Consider the following 18355-nt stretch of genomic DNA (forward strand, 5'->3'; position numbering starts at 1 on the left):
TTACCCATACCTGCACATAATTTAAAAAAAAATACAAATAAGTCCTCAATAAAGAAATACTCCCAAAAGCCCCAGGGGCATACCTGAACAGGCCTGGGGGCCAGTAGTGAGTTTTGCTTCAGTAAGGCATCAGCCACTCACTCGGGAATATAAGCTCTGTTGGCCGTACAGTTTTCCAATATTTAATTTATATATTTTTCCAGTCCCATTAAGAGTCATACAGCTATACTGTTATGCCATTTTTAGATTAAGTACACACTTTCAGATGGTACATGTTAAAATAGTCATGAGGATACTTTCATTCCACGCTAAAAAATTGAACCACTGACCTGCCCGCTCACTTATTAGAAAACGCCATCAGAGATGGGCGAGATTACCAAGAATAAACAACAGACATCAAGGATAACGCAATTTAATACTTAGCAATCTGTCATCTTGCACTTTGGTATTGCTTCAGACATGTTAACCTTGAATCTGCAGCTAGACGAAAATCCCCAGGTAAGAACCAAATTCATCTTTAATATCCAATAAATAGGTGTTTGTTGGTTATTAAACAAATGAAGAACAGAAGCACCTTTGACCCAGTTATCGGGCGCATGTATTGCCAACATCTTTCACATTGTGATAGGATAGGCCTAACCTTCCAGCCCCATGAGTCCTGCCTTCATTTATTTAGTAAGAGATCCCCTCCACCGAAGCTCATTCCTTCCATGATGCTGACAAAGCAATTCATAGGCTATTGTCCAATTTGTTAAGAGGCCATGCCTTTAAACTTCTAAAGCGTTTCCTAAAGTTTACAGAGGCATTGGTGAGAATGGTGTTTGGACACATTAAAGCACACATCCAGCAGCACGTGTCTATCAAATATACATACATCAGACAGCATCTCTATCTTTTAGGAATTGTGTTCCTAGCCAGTTTGCTGAGGGTCTTTCATTTCCGTCCTGCCTGGGATAATTTTCAGAACTCGGTGACGTTCCTCGCTTCTGGACCATTTCCAGTGACAGCTGCACAGGTGACAAGCAGCGCTCGTCACCTCTTTTCTTCCCCACAAGGAGTCTGAGTCCAGGTTATCCAAGAAAATCCCAACTCTTCCTCTGCTAACATCACACAGTCACTTAAAGTCAAGCATGACACTCCAGGTTTATGTGCTAACACCCACCAAAAAAAGCATCCCATGGACCAGGTGTGCTGGTGCTTGCCTCTCATCCCAGCACTCAGAAGGCAGAGGACAGTGCCTCTCAGGACTTTTAATTAACTACAAACATTAGACAGTCTTCTCCAGGAATGTGTATGCACACACACACACACACACACACACACACACACACACACACATCTCACCAGACTAAATGACATTGATATATAATCCTAGCTACTCAGGAGTTGAGACAAGGAGGATTACAAGTTCAAAACCGTTCAAAACTGCCCTGGGCTACAGGGTAAACTCAAGCCAATCTGGGCAACTTAGTGAGACCCTGTATCAAAAGAAAAATTAAAAGGAGGGCTCGGGATACAATTCTGCTGTAGCCTAGCATGTGCAAGGCCTAAAGATCAACACCCAGGATAGAAGAAAGAAGGAATTTATATATTCTAGAGAGCACACACAGAATTTACTAGAAAAACAGAGCAAACATATAGAATGGACAAGAGACACCACCAGCAGGAGAACGTATTGACTAGACAAATAGAGTTTGAACTACCCCCTAGAGCAATGGATTTCAAACTTCAGCATCTGTCTGAATCACCTGGAAGGCTTAGTTCAACAGACAGCCAGACTTCCCCACAAGGTTTCTTATCCCTAGGAGGGCCTGAAAGTTCACATTTCTGAAAAGTGGCCAGGTGAGGCCCAGTAATATTGGTAAAGGATCACATTTTTTATAAGTCTAGGGTTTGAGCAAAGAAAGTGCAAGATGAAGACATCTGCTCACAGGCTGAGAATGCCAGATAGACATCTGTCTAGGAGCGAGGACAAAATACCGGCAAGATGTAGGGAGGGGCAGGGGAATTAAGAACAAAGGGGAAAGAGAGACTCTAGCCTAAAGTCAACACAGCTGTAGTAGTGCAGCTTGAAGCCTGAGTCACAGCCAGCCTGCCAGTTGGAGGATGTCTGAGCTTCGCAGCCCAAGCCTGAGTCCTACCTAACCTGCCAGCTTCAGGAAGTCTGAGCTTCATAGCCCTCACGGGGAGATGAAAGAAAATCCACCAGTTCCTCAAACCCATACAAAATTTTCTAAGGACTTAAATTCTGAATGGACTGTCCTGCTTCAAATATTGTACAAACCGTGAGAGTGAAGCTGGGTTGTTGACGATGAAATCATGCAGATAAAGAACTCATACCACTCTCTTTTGCAAATCGGTTTCCATGAAAATGTGTCAAAGCAAAACGATACTGGCCCAAAAGCACTGGGTTTGGTCTGTCCTTCATTCTCGATTCTCACGGGATTCCAATCTTTCCCAGATTATCACACAGACACTGGAAAGACCCCTAGTTTGAGCATTTTGCCTTCAGGCTCTTTGTTCTCCAAAATAAATGTGGGGCTCACTTTGAGGACCACTTCATCAAACCTGAATTTTGGCATCGCTTGCTTGTTCAAAATCTTTCCTTGAGGCTCTCCTAGGATGAAGTACAAACTCCATAGGACTATTCGAAATTTGCACTACATGGTCACAATACTGCCGTCTGGCCACAACGCTCATGACTGCAAGAGACAGGTCCCTTATTCAAACATTACTAAACATTTCTTTGCACCGAAACTGCTCTGAGTATCTTTCAGAATTGCCCTTCATTTCTTTTACTGCTCTCATCTGAAATGCCCACTCCCACCATCACCAAAATCCCATCACCCTGTCTGTCTCCTCCAGATTCCGTCTCCCGTAGCCCTAACTGGTCCCCTCCTCCTTTGGAATTCTGTAATGTTTGTCATTATGATAATAGGAAGGACCTTGTCTAGCCAACCAGGGCAAACAGTCCTTGGAAACTGAAGGAGGAAGGTCATTGGCTAATAAAGAAACTGGCTTGGCCCATTTTATTGGTTAGAACATAGGTGGGTGGAGTAAACAGAAAAGAATGCTGGGAGGAAGAAGAAGGGAGGTCATAAGTAATGCAGCTCCTCTCAGAGCCAGAGGCCTCAGACAGAAAGGCATGCTCCGCTCTCCGGGACAGATGCACACAATGAAGCTCCTCCCACCCAGGATGGACGTAGGCTAGAATCTTCCCGGTAAGCGCACCTTGGGGTGCTTACACAGATGATTAGAAATGGGCTAAATTAATATGTGAGAATTAGCCTAGAAGAGGCTAGATAGAAATGGGTCAAGCAGTGTTTAAATGAATACAGTTTGTGTGTTGTTATTTCGGGCATAAGCTAGCAGGCGGCCGGGGTGCTGGGGACGCAGCCCTGCCGCTCCTATTTCAACAGGAAACAGAATGTGTTTTAAAAGCCTCTTGTTCTCTGTAACCTGTAACACTATGCCTCATAATACAGTAAGTAAAATTTTGACATAAGATTTAAAGTATGAAAGAAAAGCTGGATAAAAGTATCAATAACAGTCAAAATATTTTTATCGAATTTTTCCAGCTATGATTGTCATCCAATAAACTGTACATAAAATAAACATTTATCCAAAAGAAATATTTAAAGTGAAACCGAGGGCAGAGGCAGGCAGACATCTGTGAGTTTGAAGCCAGCCTGGTCTACAGAGTGAGTTCCAGGACAGGCTCCAAAGCCACACGGAGAAACCCTGTCTCAAAAAACCAAAAAGAAAGAAGATAAAGCGGGATTCTTCTTTTGCCTTACAATGTATAGAACTGTCAGAAAAATTACGTGTAATAGTCTTTAGATGACCCAAGCACACACATACTGACCTGTACTGATCTTTCAGATGTTTCTATTGCTGAATGAATACTCCATGCAGTTTTCTTAATTATCAACTCTTTGAGAACAGTCATATCATACTTCTTTTTTTTTTTTTTGCCAGTGTATGTTTGCATATCTTATTCCACACACTCACTGAATAAACATTTACTGGCTGACTGTCTCTCACCTGGATGTATTTAACCCATATTAAAATTTAGGTCCCGCCAGAAAACTTTGCTCTGGTCCATCCCCTTTACTCCAGAGACAGGACCCACTGAGTATTTAGTCAAACTCATTATTTCTTAGGTACAGTTAGCACTCGCTGAACCTCAGCAGACAGCTCTGTAGTTTGATGTTAATACTAAGAAAAGTACTCAGCAAAGGACAGTATGTCTGAGCAGTTCTTGGGCTTTGTTTCCTTAATATGATTTCAATATAACCATGTGCCCTAAAAGTCTCAATTCACCCCATTATACTTACAGCGTAGCTACCTTTCAATTTCCAGAAATAAGTAAGTCATTTTTCACTCTATGCTGGATTGGGTGGAGAGTCATACTTCCCTGTCACCGTTGCTTGTAAATGGAGTCTTCTAGAACAAAGCAGAGCCTGAGAAACCACCGTCTTATACAACACGGAGTAAATCAAAATGGGGGATAGCATGACTTCAACAGTTGCTATGCCAAGTTTTTTAATTTAGGTTTTTCTTTTCAAGCTTTAAAAATAGACAAGAGGGGGGGTAAAAAGTAGGTTTAAACATTGAGGGAACTTGGACTTATGAAACCTCAGGGTTTATGGAAGCGGCTGTTTGATTGCAGAAACAGAGCAGGAGATGCTCCCTCAGAGACAATGTGACCTTTCAAAGAACACTTCAAAAAGAAGAGAAGCAATTAAAAATGTTAGATTCATGTGAAAAGTTTCTTAGGGATAAATAATCTGCTGTGTGTACCTTAAATGTCATCTCAGAATGCCTGGTCCCCACAGCATTTACTTAAGCTTCATCTTAAACCCCATCTTACAGTTCAAAGGGGGCTGCACTGTAATTTTTGCAAATCTTCAGGCTTTCCTTCTCCTGCTTTCTTTGCCGCCATAGACCGTAGCTGCTCTTCCTCTTGCATAATAGTCTCCACAATACTCCAGAATCACAGGTCTCAACCTTCCTAATGCTGCGACCCTTTAGTACAGTTCCTCAAGTTGTGGTGACCCCCAATCATTAAATTATTTCTGTTGCTACTTCATAACTGCAATTTTTCTACTGTTTTGAATCATAACATAAATATTTAATATGCATGATATCTGATATGTGGCCCCTATGAAAGGTCATTTGATCCACAGTTTGAGAACCACTTTAGACAAAGAACACGCAACTGTTTGTTGTTTCCATAAAAGAAGGCACTCATGGCTGGGTGGTGGTGGTGCAGGCTTTTAATTCCAGCACTCGGGAGGCAGAGCCAGGCAGATCTCTGTGAGTTCGAGGCCAGCCTGGTCTACAACAGCTAGTTCCAGGACAGACAGCAAAGCTACACAGAGAAACCCTGTCTTGAAAAAGAAAAGAAAAAACTGCACTCACTTCAAGAAGTGCATGCATCTCTATTTCTTTTTGCCTCTTTAGAAGCGTGAATCCTTGTGAAGGTCCTTCCATTAGTCCTCAGGCTTGGCCATCGAGCTCCACCTCTATTCTTTCCATTTATCTATTTTTGAAATGAACAAGGAAATATTTTCTTCCTTAGGAAGTTCCCAGTACCTGCAGCCTCTAGAAGCTCCCTGCCCCTCAACATCCCCATCCCTTACTCAACACCTTATCATTTTCACTTTCTAAACAAATGTTATTCTCTTTTTAGGAATAATTCAGATACAAGCTGTCACTAGAACTGTTTTTCATTCCTTAAAATACTTGGTCATTTCTGAATTGATCATATTCTGAGATGCATTCAAAGAAATAAGAAACCCAGGAGGCTTCCAATTTATATAAAAGCCAAATTTGGGCTCATAGCTTTAAGTGGAAGCTGTTCCTTCCAGTTAGTAATGGGGCTGAGTAGCTCCCATGATATTAATCCAATGCACTGATCCAGCTTTTTTTTTAAATATATTTATTTATTATGTATACAATGTTCTGTCTGTGTATATGCCTGCAGGCCAGAAGAGGGCACCAGACTTCATTATAAATGGTTGTGAGCCACCATGTGGTTGCTGGGAATTGAACTCAGGACCTTTGGAAGAGCAGGCAATGCTCTTAACCACTGAGCCATCTCTCCAGCCCCCCGGACCCAGCTTTTGTCCAACTATTTTGTTGTATCACCTAACACTGTCTATTCTTAAAACACCAGCTGTATGTCTGCGTGCTTTGCCCCCTGGATAAAAATAGCCTCTTAGTCTTAGACTAGTACATGCCCAGCTGAAATGGATCACCATCATTATACAAGTGTGAGGACACTCTAAATTCCTCTGCTTTTCAAAATTAGCATCTCTGGAATGCTATTACGATATCAGACAGGTTGTTGATTTCCTTGTTTAAAGCAGACACTTCTGGGCTGCAGATGTAGCTCCGAGATACAGCACTTGTCTAGCAACTGCAAGGCCTGGGGGTTCCATCCCGATACAGCGAGATTAAAAATGGAAATTCTTAAGAAAGCAGGAAATATGGACCTTCATTAACACTGGCAAATAATTTAAAGGATCAAAAGTAACCCTCAGGAAGTCTGGTTCTAAGAAAATAATAATGCTGCCGTCCTCTCCCCATCACTCTGAACTCCAGGAGAATATTAAGTTGGTGCCCACACCTCCTCCTCTCTAAGCACTCCTAGCCTTTGCAGCAGACAATAACTTTGCTTCCTCTGCAATCCCTGGGCCTGGCAGGAAGTGGAAGAACCCCGTGCGAATAACCATGGCTGACCAAGGTTAGCATGAGATGCTCCTTAAGTTAGCTAACCCTCTGTCCTGGGTAACTTAAAGGTTTGACAGGCATGATACACAAGTAATGAGTGGAACACTCTGAAAAAAAGGTATTCCCGGTGCTGAGCGCCTGGAGTCTGCCTCATGTGTCTGTTGAGATTAAACACAGCTGTTCCTCCTTGCTGCATGACCTTTTAAAAGTACATGGCTAAACAAGAAGTACATGGGGATAAACCGCTAAGAGCATGAATAATGGCCATCCACGTCTTCTTTCCCTCCTCTATCCCTTTTGTGTGGTTGTGGATGTATTGTGCATGTTTGTTTGTGTGCACAAGCAGATGCATGCGTGTATGCATGCATGTGCAGGTCATGGATAAACTCTGGGTATTTTTCCTTTGGAAAACTACCTGCCTTTTAAATAAATATATATATATGTATATATATATGGGTTTTTTTAATGTTTATTTTATTTTCGAGGCAGTCTCTCATTGGAACCTGGAGTTTTCAGGATTAGATGAGGCTGGCTGCCCAGTGAACCCTATTCACCTATCTCTATCTCTCCAATACGAGAATTACAAGCATGTACCATTCTCTCTGGCATCCCTCCCCCCCATATCTGTGTGACTGTTTGTTTGTCTGCTTCTGCGTGTGTGTCTGTGTCAGAGAAAGAGAGAGAGAGAGACTATATGTGTCTTCCTTTTCTCTCTCCTCTTTTTTCCTTCCTTCCTTCCTTCCTTCCTTCCTTCCTTCCTTCCAACAGCATCTTATTAAGTATCCCAGCCTGACTTTAAAATCCTAACTCTTCTGTCTCAGCCCCCAAAACACTGACATTTGAGTCTTACGCAACCAGAGCCCAGTTCATTTCACATCTTTCTAGAACTTAGACCACCTTAAACAAAATAAGAATGGATGATATATGGATTGGAGGATGACAGATGATTTTAAATGGGGATAGAATAGGAAAGGAAAGAAGAAAAACCAAATCTATTCAAAAGGAATAGATTTGAACAGACCAGACCTGGCACAACCAAATGTCTGTGGTTCAGGCCTTAAAGAAGATGGAGTCAACAAGGAACTCTTGGACAACTCCTACCACTGATCCAAGTTCAGGAATGGTTGAGGCGCCTGTGTGTAAAACCAGCTCTCGCTCTTTTCCTTCTAGTAATCTTTCCTGCTTTTCTACTCAGTGGAGAGGCCATTTGCAAGAAACATTAAATTGCTTAGTAACTATACTAGATAGGAAAATAAACCACATAGGCGACCTTCTTCAAGAAAAGGGAATTCCCTAAAAGCAGAAAGGAACCTAAGCACAGATGAGAATGTAAAGACACAGAGCCAAAAATTGGGTTCAGAGGCTTACAGCATCACCTTCTGGATGGATTTGGGTGTTGGGGCTTAAGGGATGGCTTGGCTAGGTGGTTAAGAGCACTAACCACTCTCCAAAAGACCTGGGTTCAGTTCCCTGCACTCTCGTGGTTACTAACAACCACCTGTAACTCCGGTTGCAGGGGATCCAATGCTATTTTCTAGCCTCTTTGCATACTGCATGTATGTATGCACCAACATGCATGCCAAACAAAAGCATCTACACACATAAAGGTCTGGGAGCTTACTGTCCTACTGGGGTTCACAAAGTCTGGTATTACCTGGATGCTCTTCAGAAATGCTGTACACTTTTAGTGTACATTTAAAGTTTTACTTGCCATAGAGCTAAGGAAAACAGGGCTTGAACCACAAAGGAATCAGACTGAGATGGACTCCATAGGTTTTCTCTTAGGTCATCTGTGTACAGCGTCTGAGAACAACGTCACAAAGTGTGGTGGTTTGAATGAGAAACATCCCTGCAGACCTCCTCTCATGGTCCCCTTTCTGATTTCGTGTCCTACCTACAGGTACACCCATACACGCAACACAAATCTAGATATCATAGGAAAGAAAACATGTTGTTTGTCTTTATGGTTTACTTTTCTTAAAATGCATAAAAGACAGCTTTTTTTTCCCCATTGTCTGTATCAAGATGAAACTGAGTGTCTCCTTTGAACAGCTACTAGCTGTCAAAAACTCACCAAAGTGAACAAGGAAGGCAAGCTTTGCACTTTCTATGGGAAGCACAGGGCCACAGAAGTAACTGCTTATGTTCTGGGTGAGGAGTGGAAGGGTTATGTGGTCTGAAGATGTGGTGGGAAGGACAAAGTCAGTTTTTCCAAAAAAAATAAGGTGTCTTGACCCATGGCAGAGTGCAGGGGCTCTGCAACCTCCCCAGCCAGCAGAGTAACAGTTCACAGGAGGCCAAAGGAAATCTGGTTCAACACGACTAAGTAGCCCCCGTTAGTTCAAACATTGAGAGTCTGACTCTGGGTTGTTTATTTCAGGCATCTTTAAACACAGCACAATTTGGTGAAAACTTCCCTGATGATAACGAACTCAATCCTGTTAGCACAATAAAGCTTAAGACGTGACAACATCGAAACTCTTTGTGAAGTACAAGCGACACCTTCCACAAAGAAAGGTTCTATAGATTGACTGGCTCATGATAAAGGTCTGGTGGGGGAGGGTCTGATGTGGTGTGGTTTCTACCACACAGATAATGTAAAGGTCACTAGGCTCCTAGCCGTCTGGGTGGGAAGACAGGTCGTGCATTCCTTCCTTTGAAAGGATAATACTGTGTGTTTGGCATTCCTGATTCCCTAGTGCTTATCTGTAAGCTCAAGAACCTACAGCAGAGTCTGTCTGCTGCTCTGTAAAGACCATTCTTGTTATTGATCAAGAAATGGAGAGAGGAAGCCCTTTCGAGGATGCATCATGAGTACCAATCTGAGCGTTTTCAATTTGGTTATAGCAGGAAAGGATATTCCTGAGCAGACAGATACTACTGTGCCTCAGTGGTTGGGGCCCAAAAGAGCTAGCAAAATCCTAAAGCTTTTCAGTCTCTCTAAGAAGATGCTGTTTGCCGACATGATGTTGAAAGCCCTTAAATAAAGACTCTTTTCACTCCTCTAACAAGGCACACCCAGAGATGCTGCTCACAACACAGCATCCTTAGGGCACGTTACACACACCACCCATTGAGGACCATAGACCTAGAGTCTCAAAGAGTCAAAAAGGCTCTGAATTCCGATTAAAGTGTGAGAAAATTTCAGAAGACAAATTTTACAGGGCTGAGGTAATTTGCACGACAACAACCTCACATTCCTCAATTATTCTGGCACAGGTTGAAAGCCTTCCACGCCTGCTCTTGGATAGCTTCACTTTCCTTTCCCTTGGAGGCAGCCGGCCCCGCCTCTGGACTTCACCCAAGGTCATTGTCCTTAGTGCTAAATTCACCATCATTCCAGGCCTCTGTGGGGGTTTACTTCCACAGATTTCCTTGGTCCCTGGAGAACCAGGCTCCTTTCCAGCCTGCGGCCTACACCACTGCACTGGACTCTTCACATGGAGACTGTTCTAGCAACTCCTCCTATCTGAGCTGAGAGCTTGCTGACCAGCCTTACTCCGAAGCAGGAGTTTATGTGAACAGTTTATATGAACAGATTATCCTCACCCTTCCCACAGATGAGCACAGCCTAGGTCTGTTTTAGCTATGTCGTGTTTGTTGGTGTTGGTGTTAGTGGTGGGTTTTTAATTCCTTTCCTTGCTCCTCCCTTGTGACCCAGTTTCATAGAACTTGGACGTATCCATCGGGGTTCTCTAGAGGAAGAGAATCAATGAGATTAGCATGGATGATAGAGATCTAGACAGATGTGTGTGTGTGAATTTACTGCAGTCAGCTTACATAAAAATGGCTTGGCCTCCAGGTTCTCTCACCAGCATCCTTCAGGCCCTACCTGTTACTGGGTATGGCCCACATACCCTGCCCCCTTCTCTGCACTTATCCAGCCCAGGAGCTGGGTTGCCCTTCCCCCCCAGAGGTTCTTCCCTGTATGATCCAGACATATTGGTTACCTGCTCCCCTTCCTGTACCTTTGGCCTCCTGGATGCTGTACCTGGTTCCCTTCTCCTCCCTTTCTCTTCCCCTTTCCCCTCTGCCCACATGGCCCTGCTCAGTCTGGTCATGTGCACTCTGGACAATCCCAGATGTCCCTACTTAGATCTCCTTTTTATCTACAGTAAACTTTCTCCTCTACCACTCCTAGGAGCACTCAAGTCCTTTCTGTTCTTTTTTTTTTTTCTTCCTCCTTAGTTTATGACAGGAATCTGGCAGCCCACGCTATCAGCGGCAACAGCAACAGTTAAGTCAATGAACTCAGCAGCAAGTTGAAGGCCAAGGAAGCAAAAGGTGAGCGTTCTTCCTTCTGACACACCCATTTTTATCTAGGGTGTTACCAGAAAGTGCTACCCACAGTTGGGGTGGGTCTCTCCTCATCCATTAAGGCAATCAATCAGGGCAGTTCTTTGGGTAAGCCTCCCTATTCAGGTGGTTCTAATTTATAGGCAATATTAAGCCAACCATAATGTGTATTATCCCTTGTAATACCTCTGATTCACCTTCTGGATGCTATCCTCTCCCCGCCACCCACCCCGCACACCAAGGGGCAATCAGTTTCTTTGTTCAAGTCTGACACACCCTTGTTATGGTAAACCCTGCCTCAGAGTGAAACCCCTAATACAGTCTACCTGACCCAGTAAAACATGAAGAAAGCTATATATCCAAACTGAAATACAGATTTTGATAGCCAAGTATATGCCTCTTTTGAGGACTTATTGAGCAGACAGAGTCCTTTCTAGCTATCATCTCTGGACAGAGAATAGACGAGCCTTAGAAGTACCCCCATGCTGGGAAAACTCATATTATACACCCACTTGTGTTGGAGGTTAACAGCCAAGCTTCTGCCTCCAACCAGGCCAAATCTACAGTATACTTGAGGCTCCCTATGCAACTGTGGAAGGCGGCTAATTCATCCAAAATGACTTTGGCTTCTTTCTTTCCTCCCCCTTCCCTTCACCTCCTCCACTCCCTTATCTGCCAATATTTGCTTCACAAGTCAGGAATATTAACAAAGACTCCATACCTCAGAGTCAGTGTCAGAAGGTATCATCTATAGAGTTCATCTACCATGAACTCTTGATCACATGACAGGAGACGCTTCCTTAAGAGAGTCTGAGTGGGTCTGAACTACAAGACAGCTGTCAGTTTGTAGTGGACCCAGCTGGACCCGGGCTGACTGTGAGAATGCTTTCAGATATTTACAGAGGTAAGGATGTGTGATTGTTCACAGAGGAAAGTGTTTTGTATCATCCATAAAATTTGACCTCCTCAATTTTAGCTTTAGAAAAAAAAAAAGCTAGGCAAATGCATTTTTCCAGGCAACAACTGAAGAAAAAAAATATTTGTGAGGGACTAGATGGTGATGCTTTGAACTGCAAAGCACAGTAAAATAAATGAGGTTTTTTTCTTGACCTCTAGTTTTTAAATTGATTCAGAGGGGAAAATACATAGCTAACTTGATATGTGCATAATGAGGTATTTGAAGGGAGAATTAACATCCTAATAACATGTAATTGATGATGTTGTGCATGATCTCAAAGCAAGAAGAAGCAGAGAGATGACCTTTGCAGTTAAAAAAGTAAAAAGGACAGGTTGAAGCCTTCAGTAATTATTTGGCTATATAAAGCTCAAAGCAATGAAGAAGAGTTCAGAGTTCTTTTTATAGGCTCATAGTCAACAGTCTTAGAAGTCATATTTTGATTAAAATATGAGAATTTCTGATAATGTGGCCATCATCATCTGTAGGTCTTCTTGGCCAACCTTGTGGAAGAGTCAAGAATCCACATTGCAGGGCTGGAAATGTGATTTGGTAGTTAAGGAAACAAACTAAGAGTGGGGTTTTGTGCCCAGTGTGACCACGGGCTCCTGGACATGTCCACCCAAACACACATACACAGAGATAAGTCTTTTCCAATGGTGGATTGATGTGTCTTTCCTTGAGTTCTCATCACTTAGGTGCGGCACACCCAGTCTCTGAGGGCATACGATTTCTCCTGTGGTATTTAATTTTGGTGCTTACTTCTCAACTGGTAAATATGTTCATGTCTTTATACCAGCTAACCATTCTTATTTCTCAGAAATATGAGTGTGCATACCCCCCCCAATAGCGTCAAGCTTCTCACACTGTCCTGCAATTATGATCACATATGTGAAATGTTTAAGAAAATTTTGCTAGTGAGAGGAACTTTTAGTTTTCAGTCCTGGTGTGATAGGACCCCAGAATGATATATCTACCCACACCCCCCACCAAGGGAGCAGGCATCTCTCTCGGCACACTAGGGCCTGCTGTGGTAGTTCTCTGGCCTCTGTTCATCATTTAAATATGAGCAGGTAAGTCAAGTTCTATTCCCACCAGGCCTCGGCGAGTATCCTTTTGCCCTGCTTCCTGTCCACCACTAGAGATTCGTGCAGCTGCACTGCTTAGCTCCGCTCTAAGTACTACCCTGTCCTGCCCTGGCTCCCCACCAAATTTACCCAGGAAAGGCCAAAACAAATAGCACCATTCATTGACAGACATTACAAAACACGTGTTGTTTTGCCAGCAGCTCCAGCAACTCACTAACCCCCAAAGCCTCGGCAGGCGAGGTGAGTCGGGAAATAAATACTGGTCAGACTTTGAGCTCTGCTACCTGAGGATCATCACTGCTCTCCCAGGCCAAAGATGCAGGATAGAGTTCCCTTAGGGGTGGTAGCGCTGGTGCTGGTGGCGCTGGTGCTGGTGCCGCTGTTTGAAATGCCGTTTCATGTAACCCAAGCTCTGACTCAGATCTTCCTGCTTCCACTGCTAAAGTTCCCCCGACCATAGGGCTGCTCTGCCATGCCAAGCAAGAACGAATTTTCCCATTCGTTATAGAGCTTGCCTGTGGCCTCTGAGGAGCCATGGGGCTGGGGCAGCAGGCGTAGGGTGGGGGGACGGGGGATGACAACACTGTCTTTATTATTTAAAGAAAAATGCAATTGAAAAATATAATTTAGAAAACTCATTTATCTTCGGGTAGGTAAAGAAATGACTGCCCAACCATATCGGGAAACCATGAGCATTCCCATAGCACTAGCCCATATTTGTTTGCTAAAACCCACAGTACAATACTTTCTAATCATACAGCCCTTTATTACATTAGAGTAGGGAAGCATCAGAAGGCTTTAGCTGCTGTGATGGAGAACGTGAATAAAGCCATGGTAGTTCACTGCCGGAGAGGAAAGATGAGAGCCTGCCCGAGGACGGTGACGGAGGCTTACGTCTATAAGAACACGCTTCATGTTCATGTGGCTACCTATAGACGTTTGTGAATAACCACATGGCAGAGCCTGTTATTCAGGGCACTTCCAGCACCCCAAATTACAGCTAGAACATCCACGGATAAGTGCGTGTGTTCGTCAGCTAACTAACTGCTCTGAGCCTCGCTGCTCTTTTCCAGAACAAAGGCTCATCAGTGGCAGAGCAGGCAGCTGTTTTGAGAATAAAACGGTAACATTAAACTCTAGGAATCTGCCCATCACAAGCACACACATAGGCAGGCCAGCTACGACAAGAAACCACCTCTTTGCTCTGTGAGAGGAGGACACAGGACCCATGAAATCACCGAGGTGTGATGTAACACAAAGCCAGCACCCTGTTTCACCCCGTGGCAGGTTAGGGTGAGGATGAGCCAGTCCCACTTGCTGGCTCGCGGCTCGCAGCACTATGAATGTCTCCATTCAACCACATTCAATTTAGTGCATGCTGATTTCTGCCCACAGCTCCCAAACACAGAAGTCCTTAAAGGAAACAAACAGAAGTCTGTTACGCTAACAGATTCCTTACAAGGAGAAGCTGAGCATTTTTTGTTTTCCTTTTTTAAATTAATTAATTTCATTACTTAGTATTTTTCCCATACAATATATTTTGATCACGTTCTTTCCCCTCCCCCAACTCCTCCCAGAATCCCACCTCCCTACCCACCCGACTTCGCGCTCTTTCCTTCTCATTATCTCTCTCAAAACGAAAACAAAAGCAAAACAGGAAAATCAAAACAATCTAAAGAAAAAAAGAACAATAAGTCAAAAAAAAAAAATGCCAAAACAGAATACTCACACAAAAACGAAACAAAAACACCAAAACAAGCATTAGGTCCGTTTTGTGTTGGCAACTACTCCTGGACATGGGTCCTGCCCTGATGTGTGGTTGATACACCTGGTGTTACTCCACTAGAGAAAACGGATCTTCCTTCTCTCGGTAGGAATCAGCTGCAAATAGCTCCTTGTCCACTTGGCTTTGTGTCCACTTCCCCTTCTCAGCCCTGGGATGTCATCTAGTTTAAGCAGTGTGGTCTTGTGGGAACTGTCCCAATTGCTCTTGGAGTGAACGGTCCCAATCGCTCTCGGTTCATTGGCGCATCGATCCTGTTGTGTCTGGACGATGGCATTTGGAGTCATCCATCACCTCTGGCTCTTACTGTCTTTCTGCCTCCTCTTGGACTGGGTGAAGTTGGGATACTGCTACCTGTCTCCTCTGTGTCTCCTAGGCAACATCCCGGCCTTTACCCTCCACAGTCATCGTCCCCACAACCAGGAGTTCCATCAGAGTCTAGCTTCGGGTTCCAGCACCCACACATGCAGGGGCTGTCCTACTCCAAGGGGAACTGGAGTGTCTTGATGTGTGATCCCGGACCACCTGTCTCTTAGTGTCTCTGATAACTGCCATCTGCATGACTCTTTCCATTTATATATATAATTATTTCCAGCCTCAGAAAGACAGAGTGACAGCTAGTTCCCAGTCTTCCACCTCTTGAAGCTATTTCCTTTACCTGTGAAATAATGATAATATTTTCCTGGCATGTATTTGAAAGAGTATGGGAGATGATGCCCATGGATATCCAGTGTGATCCTGGACAGTTATCGGGTATATGGTAAGATCTGGTTGCAGCTGTTACTGTGAGATCAGTGGTAAGTGGACTGGTTGATTAGGGTTTAGGATTTAATATGCAATCACCGGAAAAATAAAATTTCAGATGAAGGATGTAATAGTCCAAAAATTTCAAATTAGAAAAGACAGTATCAGGAAATATAGTGTGTTAATAATATGTTGCTTAGTTTACCAAAACCATTATCTGTGACAGTTTGGAAGTTGTTAGTAAGATGTGTATCGGCCTTGAAAGGAAAAAAAATGGTATGCACAATGTGTTAAGGGTTTTAAATGCCACTGTGCAGATAATATGAAACCTCAAAGGTTTGGTTTGGGGTTTTGTTCTGTTCTAGGTTTTTTGTTTTGTTTTGGCTTTTGGTTACATTGAGACACAAACTGATTTCAAACTTACCACCTTCCTCCCACGCCCCAGCCTTCTGAGAACTGGGATTGCAGATGTGCACAAACATGCTTGGCCCATCAAGTCTTGGACGTAGGGTGAAGTCTGAATTCTACTGTAGTTCAAGAACATCCCGGTGTGTGGGGATAGCTCAGTGAGTAAGAGTGCTTATTGGAGCACCTGCTTGAACATCTGAATTAAAATGTCCAGGCCTCCATGTAAAAAGAGCCAGGTCTGGCTATTCCCCTATAACTCCAGTTCTCTGGAGATGCAGAAGTACAAGAGTCTCTGGAGAGTCCTGGTGGCCTCTCACTGTTTCAAAGGAATAAGGAAGGAACCGAACAGGATACCCAGCATCCTCCTCTAGCCTCCTCAGGCTATCATGGTTCTGCACACTAGCATAGACGTGTGTAACTGAAAAAGAAAAGACAAGGTCCACCCAGGAAGAAGAGCTTCTGGGGGTCTGGAGAGAAACAAAAGCAAGAGACAGTATGGGCTGATTTATAACGAAGCAAACATAAGAGGCTGGAGTACCATGGTAGTGGTAGCACCAGAACAGAAAACAGATTGATCTGGGAGTCATGCTTGAAGCATCAATTACAAAATCTGGCATCCAATAAAAGGCCAGGAATAAGGCCAGGCCAATGTAGTAAGATGAACTTAGAGTTTCATGAGTCCTTGCCCAGTGTGGAAGGCAGAGAACGGCCAGGAAGGACAAGGCTCTCTTCTATACAGTGATAGAATGAGGAAGGCCATTGAAAGCTAAGGATGAATGATCATATGCCAAGAAGAGACACTAACGCCTCAAAATAAGATATCTAAAATTCTTCTACTCTGTGGGGTGGCAGTTTAATCCCCGAAAAAGAATTTCCTCAGTCAAATGAACAAATCTGTCATGTGACGATACCTAATTCCAGCTGTTTCCTCACTGTGTCCACTCAGATCAATTATTTCCTGTTGCAACTGCATTAGCATAGAAGTAGCCAGAAAGTATGCAGATGGGTTTCTGAGGGAAATTCTCTCTTAGTATTTTCTGACTAGCACATTTATTCGTTTGGAAATATTTGCCATTTTTCCCTTTTCAGAGGCAGGGAGAGAAGGTGCACGGCCTCCTGGTTTCTCTTGCGGTGTTGTGCAAGCAAGGGATCTGGGCTGGGTTTCAGCCCTCACCAGTCACAATAGAGATCCAGCAGAAAGGCAGACTGGAAAATCACTCCTGGGATCAAGGCACGGTAGCTTTTACAAGAAGAGTGGGAAAGATAATCGCCCCATTGACAAAGCCGCTGCTTCTCAGCTTCAACACCAGGCATTCAAAGCTGACAGGAAACAGCTTCAGAAAGAAATCACAACCTCCAACAGCCCAGAATCAACAGAGTTGTTTTCATCTCCATCCCTACCGTGTTGGTTTGTGTCTTGGTATTTTGAATAGTTCTACGTTATCAAAATGCATTCTCAAGGAGGCAGAACAGAACAATTAGAATCCAAGACCTTCTCCGTGAACAGTATCTCTGGAGATGATCGGACTCAAAACTCCTATACAGGCGCAGCAGCGTCTAGGGATCATTTAGCATTGTTTCAAGCGAACAGTGTGTTTATTTTAAGACTCAGACACCCTTTAAGAAATGTTATGTATATTTTCTTCTAGTTGTTTTCCTCATAGCCGATCCACTTGTCCATTAGGAAAAGTCACAGAACTTTACTTCAGCTTTTAATTTGGCACTTGTTTGCCCTTAGGCAGCGGATTGCCAGTCCTATAAAAGAGACCCTTTTCGTGCTTCTAAATTTTCTCCACGTTGGACCGGGAGTGCTTACTCTGTGTCATCGTGTTACTGTTTGACTCTCCAGGTGCTCGCAGATAAGAGCTTGTCTTGGGTCTCAAAAGAGACTTCAGACTTTCAAATACTGATGGAATCTTTTGAAGTTGGACTGAATGCATTCTGCATTAGGAGACGGCCATTGGCCTATGGGGGCTAGCTAGGGTCAGAACGATTTGAATTGTCCAACCGGAGCTTGTTGTTAAGTACTTTTCTAGCCGACAAACCTCTCCGCCGACGCAAATAATCCCAATCAGAACAAAATCAGACTGAATTTAAAGATGCCCATGTTTAATGGCTGCCAGCACTCCCAGGTGGCTTCAGGGAAAACACGGAGAGGGAACAACGGAAAAGAGGAGACCACCTGCTCATTTTCTGGGGGGGCAGTTTAAATAGCCTGTGGGAGGGGTCACCGTTTGGCGAGTTTTCTCGGGGGTGGAGTCTGAACTGCAGCCACTCCCAGGGGAGGGGGCTTGGAATGGAGATTTCTGCCCAACATTCCAACTCCTTGTATATATGGTTACC

The 18355-nt window shown here is 43.7% G+C and overlaps 1 long non-coding RNA gene across 2 annotated transcripts in view; it reads left to right on the forward strand.

Moving 5' to 3' along the window:
• The first annotated feature begins 3112 nt into the window (after positions 1-3112).
• Positions 3113-18355, forward strand: part of LOC126489143 (uncharacterized) — a 45808-nt gene continuing 30565 nt past the window's right edge. For both annotated transcript variants that reach the window (XR_007588867.1, XR_007588869.1), the window contains exons 1-2: positions 3113-3221; positions 10927-11022. This is a non-coding gene — a long non-coding RNA (uncharacterized lncRNA). The remainder of the gene's footprint in view (positions 3222-10926; positions 11023-18355) is intronic.

The sequence above is a fragment of the Alexandromys fortis genome, unplaced genomic scaffold (assembly GCF_014885135.2).
Source record: "Alexandromys fortis isolate MF-2015 unplaced genomic scaffold, M_Fortis_MF-2015_v1.1 scaffold_8_9099976_23576923, whole genome shotgun sequence".
Taxonomy (NCBI): Eukaryota; Metazoa; Chordata; class Mammalia; order Rodentia; family Cricetidae; genus Alexandromys; species Alexandromys fortis.